This window comes from Urocitellus parryii, chromosome 6 (assembly GCF_045843805.1).
Source record: "Urocitellus parryii isolate mUroPar1 chromosome 6, mUroPar1.hap1, whole genome shotgun sequence".
Lineage (NCBI taxonomy): Eukaryota > Metazoa > Chordata > Mammalia > Rodentia > Sciuridae > Urocitellus > Urocitellus parryii.
This window is the reverse complement of record NC_135536.1, coordinates 107198704-107214677: the sequence shown is the minus strand read 5'-3', so window position 1 is coordinate 107214677 and position 15974 is coordinate 107198704. Positions and strand designations below refer to the sequence as shown.

Sequence of the window (15974 nt, the reverse complement as noted above, 5' to 3'; positions counted from 1 at the left end):
ATGAGCCCAGTGTTTGTCAAGGGGTGGGGCCTGACAAGGAACAGTCAGAAATTCTGGCTCCAGGAACATCTTCTATAAATAAATTTTCATTTTTTTTTTTAAAGTCCACGCCCTAGAACAGTCCTACATTCTGGGCTAATGCCATGCTGACCTCTGATGCTGCCTGCCAGTCTGGGAAAAGCCAGTGTTGGATTTCTGCAGACATGATGGTCTCTCCACTGACACACTCCACAGGCTTATTTCCTGTGGCACATTCTGTTACCAGGAAACTGTCTCCTTATGTTGTCCTCAGCAGCTGAGAACTGAACAAAGAGTCAGACACTGCAGAGTTGGGAGGAACATTGGGCCACCTCCTTCTCAGGCTGGATGCAGAGGTCTGAGTTCCTTACATGGTCTCCTTTGGTTCACCATTTTATCTTTGTCATGAGAATTCTGCTTAATTAATGATCAAGTCATCCAGTGACCAGAAAAGTAGGTAAAGGGTATCTCAAGTCCCAGCTTTTCCCGTACTCACCAAAATTATCTTGACCAAATAGAAAATACGTTCTTCTCCTAATAATATGGACAAGAATAAGTTGTCCCAAAAGACTTTCTTGTAATTTTACTAGTAGACAAATCTGTCATTTTTGGTTTTTAAAGTTGATGTATTAGTTTATGTTTCTATAACAGAATGTCTGAGAATAGGTAATTTAAAAAGAAATTTCTTGTGGTTCTAGAGCCTGGGAAGTCCAAGAATAAGGGGCCACATCTGGATGGTCTTCATTCTGTGCCATTCCATGGCAGAAAGTAGATGGGCAACAGAAGGCAAAAGAGCAACAGGGGTGTCAAACTCACTTCGGTAACAAAACCCACTCAATATAACTAACAACTCCCTTGACAATGACATTCATCCACGTATAAAGGCAGAATCCTCATGGTTTAATCACTATCATTGCACTGGGGATTTCCAACATATGGATTTGGGGGGTACACATTCAAACCATAGCAGTCACAATAGCCAAAAATTGGCATCATGATACCCAATCACATTTTAACCCCTTCCGGACAGCTTTCACATCATATCTACTCAGGGTAAAGCACAATTTTCTATGCCTAAAGAAGGAAATAATTTCAGTCCCTTGTTTCTTACTAAGAATCTTTCTACTTCTCTCCTAGCTAAAGTTTGCTGCTTAAAGAAGAAAAAGCAAAATTCAGATTACAGACCCCATTCTTCAATGTATCACCTTCCTCAAAAGTAAAACAACCCACTGGATTCTGCCAACTTTCCTGAGTGGGAAATGGACATGGCCTATGTGTGTGTGTGTGTGTATGTGTGTGTGTGTGAGAGAGAGTGTGTGTGTGTGCAAGCATACACACTTAGACTCAGACACACACACACACACACAGTCGCAGGCCCAAAATTCTTGATCTACTCAAAACAATAGCTTTACAGGGAAACCATTTGCTAAGAGTTCAGGAAAAGTAAAAGCCTGCCAATTTCAGCAGGACAAAGGATTCAGCAACTAATAGGGGAACAAAATGATCTCACACGCCTTTCCCACTGAGCCTATGCATGAGTGGGATCCTTCTGGAATTCAGAATGCTCCCTCTCAGACACAGTCACTGTTTCCACCCTAGGGGACCCAGGCAGGAGGATGGCTAAGCCAGGAAACAGATTCCAGGGGGTAGCTCTTTGATGTTTGACCCAAAAGAATCCAACAACCTGGGCTCCTTAGCCAAAGGGGGGCTGAAACTCTCGATGAGGAGTGAGACCCTGGCCTACCCACAGGCATTAGTCACTACTTCCAGCAGCTAGTTCCTTTCAATCAAGGGCCTGGGCCAGGACTGAAAGGGAACTCTGTGATAACAGCCCTGCATCTCTGAGGCCCAAGACTGTACTAAAACTTAGCTCCCAGTGACTCACTCTAGTGGATCCATGACAAGTCTCAGAACACGAGCAGGAAAAGGCCACATGCTCCAGGTCTCATGTTGCCCCTGCATTATCACACCAGCAGCCCCAACACTGCTGGAGCAGACACGGGGCCAATAGGAATGGCATGCAACCTATGGGTAGTTGTGGGATGTGTGGGCAAGCTTAGGTACGTGGCCCTGCTCTGCCTCCTTATTAGATACAGAAGTGCCAGACACTGTTCTGAGCACTCAAAGAGGAAGGAGGAGGTACTCCAAGGCATCAAGACTTTGTTGACACCTCTTCATGTTCAGTAGGAGCTGTGCTCTTTCATCCTTAGAAAGAGGCTATATTAGGACAATAGTGCTCTTAAATTATTATTTCATTAGTTCCAATAGGCCTTCCATAAAACGAACTTCAGAGCATTATTGATTTATTCTATAGGCAACACATGAAGAATCCCTTGAATAATTCCAACAATAAAATAGCCTCAGTCCTACCTAAGACTTCAGGGGCAGGAGGAAACCCCAAATTTCTGCCTTCCTGGAAGTCCAGGCTCAAAAGCAGCTGTGGTTATCAAGTGAAGACACTGTTTTTGAGACAGGCTGTCAGTTCATCTCCTCTTCCTCCCTCAGCTACACTACATCCCTTGCCTGGCTCCCCAGAAGTCTCTGGTGCCTGTTTTTTTGTTTGTTTGTTTTTGGTACTGGGGATTGAACCCAACGACAATTAACCACTGAGCCCACATACCCAGCCTTTTTTTTTTTTTTTTCTGTATTTTGAGACAGGGTCTCACCAAGTTGCTTAGGGTCTTGTTAAATTGCTGAGGCTGGCTTTGAACTCGAGATCTTCCTGCCTCAGCCTCCCAAGCTGCTGAGATTATAGGCGTGTGCCACTATACCCATCTTCCTATGCTCTTCATGTGGCACCAGGTCCTCTGTCCTGCTTCTCTCAAGCAGGAGCTCCTTGGGGACAGGGACTGCCCTTCCCTCCAGCACTGGTAGCTCCTGCATAGGGCCTGGTGCCCAGGAGATTGGTCACAAGGAAAGGTAAGAGATAGGGAAAAGCCCAGAGCATGTGGCAGGTGACTAGGGTGAGCAATAATAGTTTGAGGAGAGGGAAGGGTGTTATTGGACCTTCTCCCCCAGGGAGTCCAGCGTAATTCAGTGACTTTTCAAGCTAAGTTGAAAATCGAGGACTGTGACCAAAATACAAGAAAAAAAAAAAAAAAAAACTCAACCATTGTCACAAAGGCCCAGCACACAGGAGCAGCTGGGCTCCCCATCAGCCAGACAGCAGCAGGATGGCAGGGAATCAGACTGGAAGGTGCTTCTCTTCTCTCTGTGTCTTCTGGCCCTGTTTGCCATACTGCTTTTGCTAGTTTCTCTATTCCTTCTGCCCTGTGCTTGATATTTTCCTCTGCATTCAGGATAAAGTTGGAATTTTGTACCTTGGGATCTGAGGACCTTCGTACATAAGATTCTCACCTGGTTTCCCAACTTATCCCCTATTCCCACCTTTCTCATAGGTACACACCACTGACTAATTCCAAGAAGGTGTCTGGGGCTCTGCCCCCCACCAATGTGCCTTCATCACACCCACATTTGGGTCTGTGCCCAAGTTATTCCTTCCAGGAAAGCTCCTCCACACACCATCTTTCTCAAATAAAATATTCCTTCCCCCCAAATTCAGCACATCCCCCTAGCCTGGGATGACCCCTAGGATTCCCCAATCTTTGTCCCACTGGGAAAAACCTCACACTAGTCGGTTCTCTTCTGTGTGTCTTTCCCATTCATCAAAATGTGCTCCTGGCAGATAGGGGTGCCCCTTACCACCTGAACTCTTATATTCAACACAGCTTCCAACATAAACATTAGTAGATGTTGAGGACGCAAGGACCTACACACTGCCTATGTCTTGGCTTTCAGGGGTGCCCTCAGAGTGCCAATTCCAGAATTAAGCTCAGCACCCAAGCAGTCTGAACCAAAGAAAGTAGCTTTGCCTTGCACACTGTACCAACACGAAATTCTCTACTACTTTGGTCCAGGCTCTATTTCCCAATGGCTGACAGCAAATTCCAGTGATCCTCTAGGGCCAGTTTAAAAAATTAGGAACTTAAAAATGAATGGGGCACACTTTTCTTAAAGAACAGATTCTGAGCAAGTAGCACTGTGGAAAGAACTGAATTTATATATCTGCCCAAAAGCTATATATTTCTTTTGAGACAGATGATCTCACACGCTTTTTCTTCTGATTCACTGTGTTATACAGTCTAGCATCTCTCAGTTCTCTAGGTCATAAAATTCATTTGCTTCTGAGCAGATAGGAATGGCAATGTTCTTAACACTCAGATGAGAAGTTTGCTTCCATGCTCCAAATAAAATAAGGAAACAATATTTGACCCCAGTCAGGAAGCCTCTGGAATCTTTTTCCGCATCACACAAATGTTTCTCATTCAGTCCAAGCTCTGTTTCAATTACATGCCACGAAGAGACAAAGACAAAGCCCACTACCACCTACTCCTGCTTTCATGGAAACATTATAAATTACCTCTTACGTCACACAGTTGAGACTCCCCACATGATTGTTGACAAATGGTCGGACAGCATTTTTGGGACCACTGCTTTTTTCGTAGGTGTTCTTTTGCTCATCTGCCAGGTCCTGGACTTCTTTCTCTTGAGAAAACAGACAGCATAGTCCTATCTAAAGCCTCTGACATTAGCTTCTACAGAGTCATCAAGAACCTCAACATCAAAAGACAACTTCTTCATAACAAGAAATAATTTCAGAAGCAGATACCAACTGGACATAGCCTCTTAATGTCCTAACATTCCCTTGCTAGATAAATCCCAGGTACAAGGGGGATGTCAGCAGTTTTAACTGTCACACTGATTCCCTTGTCACTATTCTAAAGCCATTTCAAAGAAATTTTAATCAGCATGCTACCTCCTCTGGCATAATTCCCATTACACCAAAACCAGATCTGTTCTCTTTCTGGTTCAGGAATAACACTTCAGAATAATAACAAAAGCTTTTTGGTTAACACCAAAAGGAGGAAAGGAAAACTTCAAGTTCCTGGATTTCTAAAGTCTAGACAACCTTTATTGTTGTTGTCCATTTTTCCAGAGACCCTCTCTGGTGATGGGCATGAAAACTTACTCAATACTCTACACCAAAGATGTATCTTTTCTTTTCCAACAAGAAATTCTAGATGCAAAAAAGACTCTGAGGATCTTACAGGCCAGGGGTTCTTACTCTCTCCAGTCAGAATTCTACTAAGGACAGAGGTTAGTGGGAAGCCATACACAGAAAGCATGGGCTTTCTTTCACTTCATTTATGGAATTCTATGTTCTAGCTAAAGTTTAAGTCATGCAAAATGTGTACTTCTTCAATATTTGCAGTTACTTTCATATAAAAATACATTTTGGTCTTCCATATTCCCTGAGTAAAATTAAGGCTCCAATGAGATGTCTTAGGCTTATCTTGGTTTCATAAATCCAGGATCACCACTCAGAACTTCACTCCTGCCCAGGAAGGAGACAGAAGCAGCCATTTGCCACTGCCCTTGCTCCTCCAGAGAAGGAAACTACTGCCTAAATATATTTGGTGACTTAACCAATACACTTAGAGGCAGGCCCAGCTACAGAACCCAGGTCTCCAGTCTATGCTGGGGCAGGGAAAGAGTCTTTGCCACTTTGCAAACATATAGTTCACAACCACCCAAAGCAATTTCTTAACTTACAAGGCCCAAGGTCAACTTTAAACTCTGCCCATACATCTGCTACAAACCGAGGTAGGCTTTCATTGGGGAGTATCTTTCCAAGCTTGACCAAGATTTATAAAATGGAGATCTCATTCTTCATTGGGTTTCACGCTGTCTAAAACTCCTTAGCTTTAGGAGTTTTTTGCTTATTTTGTTTGTTTACACTTATCCCCCATCTACCATGTAATTTGTCCTCATTTACACCCATTGGCAGAAATTAAAAGTACGAGCTGCTTAGTGGAGTCAAACCAATAGAGACTGCTTGGTCTGGACATAACTACCTGACCTTCCTGAGCCCTGATTCATTGTTACTAGACAGAGAGGTTGGCCATTTCAGAAGCTTTGCAGCCATTGAACTGGGTCCAACCACTAATTCTCAAGCCTCTCAGTATGGATGCCTCCAGGTCTGGAGCCAATGTCTCTCACGGGGGTGGGGGGGGATGGGGGGACATGCCCCACCAGGTCTCTCAAAGCCCCATTGCATTTGCATTGGAGAAAGGAACATTGCTGAAAGCATTTCTCCACATCACCAACCACCAAGAGAGACCCTGGTGACCTCATAATCCATAGAAATAAAAAGCCAAGAGCTCCTGGGCTCCAGGACCCCCTTCCAACTCCAAAATCCTGTGATTCAGTTTAGTCAACAAACTGGGGACAAATTTGGAAACTTTGTTTTGAATTCTATGTTCTGCTTGGAAAGAATACTTAAGTCAAAAAGAAGAACAAAATGACTTTACAATCAAAAGAGAAAATAGCATGGTTGCAAGTACATTCGATGTATGGATGAAGATTTTGCATTTCATAATGATTGGCAACCATAAATCAGCCCACTGCCCCAACTTTCAAGGTAGACCCAGTATAAAGTCATTATTTCGTGGATAGAGAAAAATGTTATATCCTTTACTATGTTGCCATCTCCCCAACCTTCTCCATTGGTGCTGGCTATATCCGTAACACTGGAGAAGGGGGCCTTTCACTAAAAGGCTGAACTCCTCCACCCATGACCTGGTAGTCTCTAGAACCACAGGAGACAGCAGTTGTTTACAAGTAGGAGTCTCACTTTCAGGAAAAGGAATGTAATGTTCTCACCTGCTTTGCAATCCTGCACTGAAATCCCTCTTTGAAAGAGTCACAGACAATGAACCACTCATGTCAGCTATGCTGCACAGGAGCCCCCTCATGTCCATCATGCATGAAGCCAAGAATTCTCCAGGTGGCAAGTAGCTAGGATAAAGGGAAAGGAAACTCCCAGAAAAGAGTGGAAACTGGAAAAACCTACTAAGGCTAAAAGGAACCAGCACATGCTGCTGCTATTGCATAGGATAAAGGGCTTAGCACATTTCATTTGCTGCAAAGAAAAATGAGGAGAGGGGGTGAAAAAATACTTCCACTTACCATAAGTTTCCCAGAACATCCACCACCCATAAAAGAAATGAGAGAGAATCCAAAGATCACTAGTGGGTGGGGAGCAGGAGACTACTGAACATTCACTTCAGGCAACCACATGCTGTAGTCAGTTGGCAACAGAGAGTTAACATCCTGGGGCCCAGGCTTCCTCTCAGCAAGTTCAGATCAGAAATCATAATAAAGATGCTGAGGGATTTAGTCATGAGCCCTCCCCTCGGCCACCAGAAGGAATGGCAAAAATGCAGAGTGAGTGCTGGGAGCCAGAATGATTTCATTTTCCTCCTAACCATGCAAAGAATTTGCATTTAAAATGAGCATTTCATCAGACCTTCCAAGAATGCTCAGAGCTGGCTGCTAACATTAGCAAGAATAAAAGTGATCCCCCACAACACCTAGTTTCTAATTATTTTAACAAAAGTACCTGGGTTCCCTGGGAGGCTGAAGAACTCTTCTAGCTAATAAATCTTACAAATCAAGTGCCAGATCAACGTAAAACATAGTCAGATCACATTAATAAAAGGTAACAAGGACAAAAGGAACCTTCCGGTGACAAAACCGTCCTGGAATCAAACTTTACTTTCTCTATCATTTCACACGTTCAAGCTCAGTGGTGCCAGGAAACAAAGATTTGTATGAGAACTAAAGTGGAAACTTATCAGGGAAGAAAAATTTGAAGGTTTTCCTTTATTCCACAACTAGAGATGTGTGCCAACTCTGGGTGGTGTGGGTGGGGGAGCCTGACCCACACAGGGGCCAGATGGGCTGGGGCCAGATGGCGGGAAACCCACGTGAGTCGGAGGCCACCCAGCCAGGAAGGCAATGGCGTGACACTCGTAAGACCTGTAAATTAACAGAAATGGTTCATGGTTCTCAGCATTCATACCCAAGAAGCAGAACTCGATTTTGAAAAGAGAGGGAGGAAAGAAGAGATGCACAGGGGAACACCAAGTGTGCCTCACAGCTCCTCAGCCAATGGCTGGGGTCGGGGAGAGGGCAAGCCAGTGGGTGGCTGAGGCCTTGCTCCATACCATGGGAAATTTTAAGTTTATTAAATACAGAGGAGCCTTTTATCTTCTTTACATACTAATAAAATTGGAGGGTGGAAAAGAACACTAGGAAACCATCAATAGAAGTTCTGAGAGGAGATGCCAAAGCCATAGAGCTGGGAAAAGTCAAGAGGAACCCCTACTCTGAATGGGCATAGAGACTCCAACTACCCACAGGGCTCTTGTGCCACAGTCACCCACTAACCTGTGCAACAAAGAGGGGTGTCTTTGGGATCTGAAGTTATTGGAGCATCTCCTTCCACTCCTCCTCAGTGTGACAGAGCCTCTGTAGACAGGATAGATTTTTACCAGAGCTAGAAAATTTTCCAACAAGGGCATCTTAATTAAAAATGAAACATCAGCAACACAAAAGAAAGGGAGAAATCTCCAGAGGATGTTGTCCAGTTTTCAGCCTCCATGTGGTTCCCATTCCAATCAGAGTTGCACACCAAGCTGGCTTTAGCCATGATAGTTCTGGAAGGGGGGCCTGGACCGGCAGGCAAGAACCACACCCACAGCTCCAGGCCATTTCCTCCTGCCCAGATCTCTCATTCAGCCTACAGCAGTCCCCCACCCTCATCCCAAAAACAAGGTGTCCCTTCTGGCTAAACGGACTTCCCCACAGGGCTGAAGCTTGATACTGCTGACATCCTGGTTGGGTGAACTCCCAGCCTGGGAATCTGGACCCTCTGGGTCTGGGGAAGATGAATCACGGGCTAAAAACCAGGAACCCAATAGTAGTGCCTATTTTCAAAACACAAGGCCCTAGCAACGTGTCCAGCCTACAGGCCTTTTGGTAGGCTCAAGCCAGGGACCAGTTGTGGACAGCATAGAACACAGTCCCATCATGCTGCCTGGTCCTCTCCTGAAAGCTGCTATGAAGTGATTCTCTGCTTAATGAATCATTGCTTTTACTTTATTTAAAATAAAAACAAAAACAGAAACAGCCCTTCCTCCTGACTCCTACAAAGGAAAGTTAAATGTCCCAGGTCTAATTACTTCATTAGCTTGGATTAGGTCTAGGCAATCCTTGGACTTTTCTGTGCTGATCAGCCCACTCTTGAGACAGCATCATTGTCCATTAACGTCTGCAAGCTCTTTCCACTTCAGGAAGTACTCCTTTGCAGTACCTTACCTGGCTGGCCAGCTCTCATCCCTGAAGTGTTTACTTAAATGTCAACTCTTTAGAGAGCCATCTGAAGCAGCTGCCCTCTCCTCTCAACAGACCTTCCATGTCTTATTCCTGATCTCACGGCAGGGTGGAGGTTGGTCTGCAGTGGATTCTCTAACCACTTGCTCAATAAGTAAGTGCACTGGGAAAAGTAAAGAAAGCATTTGATATGCCACCAAGAGGTGTAAACTCACCCATGTCAAAAGGCATATGGAAGATGATTCATATCAGTTTTATTCATCAGAGCCAAAGTCTGGAAAAATACCCAAATGTCCTTGCACAGAAGACCAAATAGACAATATGAATACAACCAAATACCATATCTCACAGGACAATGTAGACAGATCACAAAAACATTGCCCTGAACAAAAGCAACCAAAAACAAGAGGACATCCATGGTGGGTCTATTCACATGGAGTTAAAAAATAGATAAAACTAAGTCAGGATGGTGACTAAGGAAAGAGGGTGCAGTCAGGGCAGGGTCATCAAGGAGGCTTCTGAAGTTCTGTTAGTGTTCTCTTTCCTAATCTGGACACAGTTTACACAGGTGTGTTCAGACGTACATTTATGGCTTGTGTATTTCTCCCTGGTCTCTTTCAAGACTTCCTTACAAATAAAGTAAAAAAAAAAATCTAAAAGAAACATGGGATTTGTTTCTTAAGAGCCAGCTACTATCACAAGGACTGGCATTCTGCACAGAGCTTCACTCTCCAAGTCTCTTCCCACTCTGAACAAATAAAATGCTTCCTGAAGCTGAAATCCACCAGGTCACACAGCTACCTGCTGCAATCTCTTTCTTCCCCACCCAAGGTTCCAAAAAAGACAAGCCTGAGTGCTAATAATTATTAATAGTCTTAAATGAAAACAGGTTATAGGAATGTCACTACCTAAGGTTGACACAGCACCCAGGGAGACAGATGAAACCCAGCTGCTCAAAGCCTACTGATTCGAGGTCCTAGGTCCTCTTTCCAGTGATTTCCTTTTTCATGAAAATTGATCATTTAAAGGAAAACATCTCTTGTAAGGAAAGAAAGGAAGGAAGGAAGGAAGGAAGGAAGGAAGGAAGGAAGGAAGGAAGGAAGGAAGGGAGGGAGGGAGGGAGGGAGAGAGGGAGGAAAGAAAGAAAAGGAATGGAGTAATGGCAATGGGTTTTTGCTCAGTCCAACACATAGGACCTGAGACATCTAAGTCAACCCAGGCCAGCCACAGTCTGAAAGTCACATCCTAGAAGAGAATCATAGGGAACAAGAAAAACAAAAAAACACAATCCCAAGCTTGTAGGTGTCCCAGCACACCTATGACTCACACAGTCAACCACTGGTCTGCAGATTTTTATGCTAACAGCCCCAGAAGACAGATGTTGGTTGGACCATATCTTACTGTCAACCTGAAAAGTAGACTTCCAGACTTGACTGGTCAAGCACACCTGTGCACATTCATTTGTATACTCATATACACGTGTGCACACATATGCCTACCTCAAGTTACCAAATTTTTCTCTACTTTTAAATAATTTCATAGGATAGTCAGGTCTTGAAGAATAATATGAAAGTATACTATTTTGCTGATTTATAAAATACTTCCCCTTTTCTTAAGTAAGGTGCACTTATATTTTGTCACTCCATTTGCTTCTGCTCAATGAGGTAAAAAGAGCAGATTAAGTGATCTCCATTTGACTTAAAAAAAAGAGTCCACTGCTATCCAGTGACAGCCTGAGCCACTCTGGTCAGCAGACCCCAGGAATGGCGGTCATCAGAGGGAAGGGGATATGGGTGGAAGAAGGGCACCTGAAGACAACAGAGTCCCATTTAAGCTGTGCACCACCTTCAAGTTCCTTCATCTAGTCTTCTTCAGGCAGAATCCCCACTGCCTCCTAGAGGTTGAGAGATACTGCAGGAATGGTACAGAAAACCCAGGACCATCCCTTATCCACTTTATTGACAATGTGCTCCTTCTCCAAATCAGAATAAGAAATCAAAAGCACATAAGAGATATTTCCCCAAATGAAAGAGATTCCAAACTTGCTACTTCTAATACCAATCTCAGGGCATCAGGGGAGAGACAGCAGAATGACCCTGATTGACTCTCAGCATAGAGGAAAACTGGAAAAAGGCCCAGACACAAGAGTAAGCTTTGTCCCCACTCACCCATCACTAAGCCCTTGCTCCAACCAAGATGCCAGTGTGGCTGCAGAGAAGCTGCTGGCCAAGAAAGGCACCATTGTTGACTCATAGGAACACTTCCAAATCCAGAGAAAGGGAAGCCAAGGTCCACAACTGCTGGTGAGGGACAGCTGGCCAGAGCTGACTGTCATCTCATCATCATTTGGGGCAACAGTTCTTTTTCCAGCTTTCTGGAAGAGTTGCTTCCAAACCACCCCAAACTTCCAAAATATGACTAATGACACAGGTAATTTGAGTCATGACAAGTCACACAAAAGAAAAGCACCACCAGAAGCCATGCAAGTACTCAAAGTCACAGACGAAGAGGGAGAGAGTGGCAGAAGCCAAGCAGCGAAGTGGGTAAAATGTGACTTGTCTGCCCTCCCCCCTTCACCTGCCAACTGGTTCCCACGCAGGTTCCGGCAAGCACCTGCCCACATATACTCCAGCACACCTTCCCCTTTTCAAGCCCACAAGCATGTTGTGGCTTTATAACTTAGAATTGGTAGCAAATCCCAAAACAAACCAGCCAGCTCCATGACCCTCCAATTCTCCTTACCCCTGTCCAGCAGACACTCTGGGTCATCTGAAAAGGTTCTTTTGCCCACAGGAGCCTGATCCTGGGGGAGATGGGACCAGTCCCACTGCAGAAGTAAAGAGTGTACAGCTTACAAGTCTCCAAGAAACCCTGCTATGGTTGAATTGTGTCCCCCCACACCAAATTCATATTGAGCCCTAACCTTCAATGTGAGATATTTGGAGGCAAGGTCTTCGGGAGGCAACTAGGTTTTATGAGGCACAAGTGCTCCACCTTTGTAATGGAATTAGTGTTCCTACAGGAAGAGACTCCAGTTAAATTGCTTGCTCTGCTGTTTGAGGACACAGCAAGGAGACAGCTGTCTGCAAGCCAGGAAGAGGGCCCTCACCAGAGCCAACTGTGCTAGCACTCTGATCTCAGACTTCCAGCCTCCAGAACTGTGAGGAAATTCATTTCTGCCATTTATGTTCATGATATTTTGTTATGGCAGCCTGACATGACTAATAAAATCTCCATGAAGATTGCCCTTGACCAAGGGTAGACAGGGCCATGTGCAAGCCTAACTGTATCATGCATTCACAGGTTGTAAACATTAGCTGGTGAGGAATGGTGTCCTGCTATGAGGTCCTTTCCCACCCCAGCCTGATGGCCCAATGCCATTGTGTCCAGGAACCCTGTAATCCCCTTTTCTTGAGAGAGGGCAGAAGGAGGGGCCAGAGATAGGGAAAACCTGGGCAGGGAGACTCTTGGAAGGACAGTAAGCCCCAGGGACCAGAAATGGCTCCAAAGCTTTTGTGCTGCATTCTCCCTGGAAGATCAGAGCCTCTGAAGGCACACTGACAATATGAGAAGCCTTCACTGGCAATCTAAAATTAGCCAGAGAAAGAGTCTGCTCAGTGCTGTGTCTCCTACACGGCCCTGATAAGTGTCACTACCTCCTTTGGCAATAACTTGTCTTGGGAGTGCTATAAATACCACCTAAGTCTACCCGATGTGAATTATGAATACCAGGAACAGTTTCAGGGTTTCCAGGCACTGGCTATGTGACAGGGGTGTCAAATTCAAAGTCGCCTGCACAAGATGCAGACCCAGAGAACACGTAAATCCCTTGGGCCCAGCCCTGCATTTTCAACTGTGGGAAGACCCACTCAGGAATGCAGCCGCAGCTGCCACTGCTGCCACTCTAAAGATCCCATCAAATGCTGCTCACAGTTTGTCAAATCAAAAGGAAGTAGGAGACTAAGAGACACATGAAGTTTGAGATCATAGAGAGTGATGGAAAGGATTCTGGCCTTCTTAGACACTCAGATTTGACTCAGAGCTTTCAAAGGATGAGCCCCTAGAAAGTCCACACCAGAGAGGAAGCAGGTACTCAATGGTTGATCCAGGGATGCCAGCTCTCCCCTGGGGCTTATGCCCAGTAAGTTCTGAGTGGCTTTCTGTGCAGTGAACTTTGGTTCTGTGGGTTTCTGGAGTTCACAACCATAGTATCCTAACCCCAGGAGCAAGGCATGTAGCACTGGTCTGAAAAAGCAGATGAAGCTGGACATCCACATTTGGGAGAGGTGAAGGTAAGAGAAGGAGGAGGGAGCTGGCTCTGAGGACAGGTCCCTGGAGCATGTGGACATGTGTAGGATACAGGAGGGGTGGCTAGAGGGAAAGCCATCTGGGCATGCGGAGTCTGAAGGTGAGAGAGAGAGAGAGAGAGAGAGAGGATACCAAGGAGGTGGTAATCAGTGAGAAGTTCCAGAGAACACGCTGTGAGGTGTGGCCACTGAAGGGTCTCTGGAGGCCTTTCGGAATGCTTCTCTGGAGCAGGGCTAACTGCAGAATCAGAGAGCAGGGACAGGAGGTGTATGCACACTGTCAATGGACATCTCACAACTGACAGGAGGCCAGCAATAAAACAACTCACTCCTCATACAGCTCACAGCCCTGGGTCTTAACAACCTCCATGCTATGCTGCCTGATTTTCTCCTTGCTGTATCTTCCCACCTTTTGGTCTTTGTTCTTTTAGTCTCTCTCCTCTCCAACCAGCTTTCTGATATCTTCAGATCCCTTGCAGTTTAACAGAATATGCATCTCCATGAACTCCTTCCACAGGCTCCCCATCATGCCCCCTGGGACAGCTGGGAGCCTTCTCTCATGACCTGCAAATGGCAGCCTTTGTGCCCTCCCCCACCATCTAATCACAGACTCCTGCAGGTGGAGTCAGGGGCTCACCACCTCTGCATTGACTGTTTCTTTTCTTAGCAAGTACCGGAGTCCTCTGCCCAGGGCAGAACCTCAAAAAGAACAGTAAATCTAGTAAGTTGGTTGTTTTAAAAACAGTTGTTTTTCTCCCTTGTTTCTCCAATTCCTTGTGTTCAGTAACAGATACCCCCCCCCACCCACCCCCCACCACTACCATATCAATGGTCTCCCCAGCATGTTTGACTCTATCAGTCCCTTGAGGGGAAGCCAGGTGAGGAGTGAATCTGTGCAGGGGGAACTGGAGTGGAGGGAAGAGCTTTCTATCTCATTCCTACTCACCTCTGCCTCACTTGATTGAAAGAAGAAAAGGCCTTGGGAAGAATGTCCTGGAAGCCATCCCCTCAGGCCTTATTTCTAAGAATGTCAGCCTTCCTAGACTATACAAGATCACTCCCCTGATAGAAGCAAGCCAGCCTTCCAGGGTCTGAGGCAAACCATTACTTCTAAACCCTCTCTCCTTCCCCCACCCCTTCCCCTCCCCCACCAGGTGTCACACTGAAGCCCTATGGAGACAGTGAGAGATTGGCACAAGCAACAGTAGTGGCAAGTCATGCACTGTGTCCATTTCTTGAAATATTTACACCGAAGCTCCCATCAGAAACCTCTTCTCTTATGACCACATTTGATCTCATACCTCATGGAGGTGCCCCTGCCTGGCATCCTGTAGTTCCCACTGAGGTTCCTGGTCTAAGACCAGCAGCCCTGCAAGAGATAGGCCCAGGTCTACTCATCCACACCTGGCCAACCAGACCTCCCAGTGAGCTAGGAAACTGGAAACACTGGTCATTGGTATCAGGGCCTGGGCTCCCTGGTGTGGTGGGACAGCAGTTGAAGCCCCCTCTTAGGGTCCCAAAGGTCCCCTATTTCCTTCCCTTTCTGTATAAACATTTGTTTAAGGACTGTTCTATAAACTGACATCAGTAGAAAGGGAACATCCAGAGTATAATCAGGGTTGAGTCATTAAATATCACACAGTCTCTTGGAGCGGGGGGGGGGGGGGGGGGGAGCCAAAATGAGCCACAAATTGTTAGGGATTCAAAATCCCAAGATGAAGTGTGCCTGCCTCTGCTCTGAAGGGAGAGCATGCATCCATCTCTTCTGCGCCAGAGAAGCCCTCAGCAGGCAGCCCGTTCCTGGCCTCCATGGGTCTGCAGTTGGCAGCTGTGAGTGGGCCTGCCCAATGGAGAAAAGCACCCAACACTGAGTTTCTCCACATACCTACCAGCAGCTATAGGAAGAGCTGTACTGTTTGAAGACCCTGTTCCTCTACATATTGAGGAGAAGGTAAATCAGCCACAGGCACCTAAACCCAAGGGAGGGTGCGAAAGTGGAGAAGAGTCACAGGGACAGCACAGGAAAAGACACTGGCTGCTCACTTGGTGCAGACCCTAGGTACAAGGGGCAATTTTGTTGAATTCTCACATGGGAGGGTGATGCAAAGCATTACCAAAAAGAATAAATTTGACAACAGTTGATTGTTAAACAGGAAGGGACAAAAGGGAAACTTAGAGTTGGGTTTCAATTATTCACACTACATAAAACCACCTCTCCACAGCTGGTGCCATCAGTCAACAACATAAACCACGTGCAGAAACAGACAGGCAGCTGGCTCTTGGTAACTCCTCAAAACCTCCTCCTCATCCCTATAGCAGTCAGGTATACCAGCACCTGCACAGGAAGAAGGAAACTTGTGATACTCCTACCTTGGGTCCCTGCCTGTACAGATCATATTCTGATCAGTAGGT

General features: G+C 45.7%; 1 protein-coding gene across 5 annotated transcripts in view; it reads right to left on the bottom strand.

Annotated features, from left to right (window-relative positions):
- Nucleotides 1–15974, bottom strand: part of Tln2 (talin 2) — a 411357-nt gene that overhangs the window by 347480 nt on the left and 47903 nt on the right. The window contains exon 1 of one of the 5 annotated variants that reach the window (XM_026384821.2): nt 11998–12082. The exons of the other annotated variants lie outside the window; for them this stretch is intronic. The gene's annotated coding sequence lies outside the window, so the exon portion shown is untranslated. Of the gene's footprint in view, nt 1–11997; nt 12083–15974 lie in introns of those variants that run through there. 5 annotated transcript variants of the gene reach the window in all.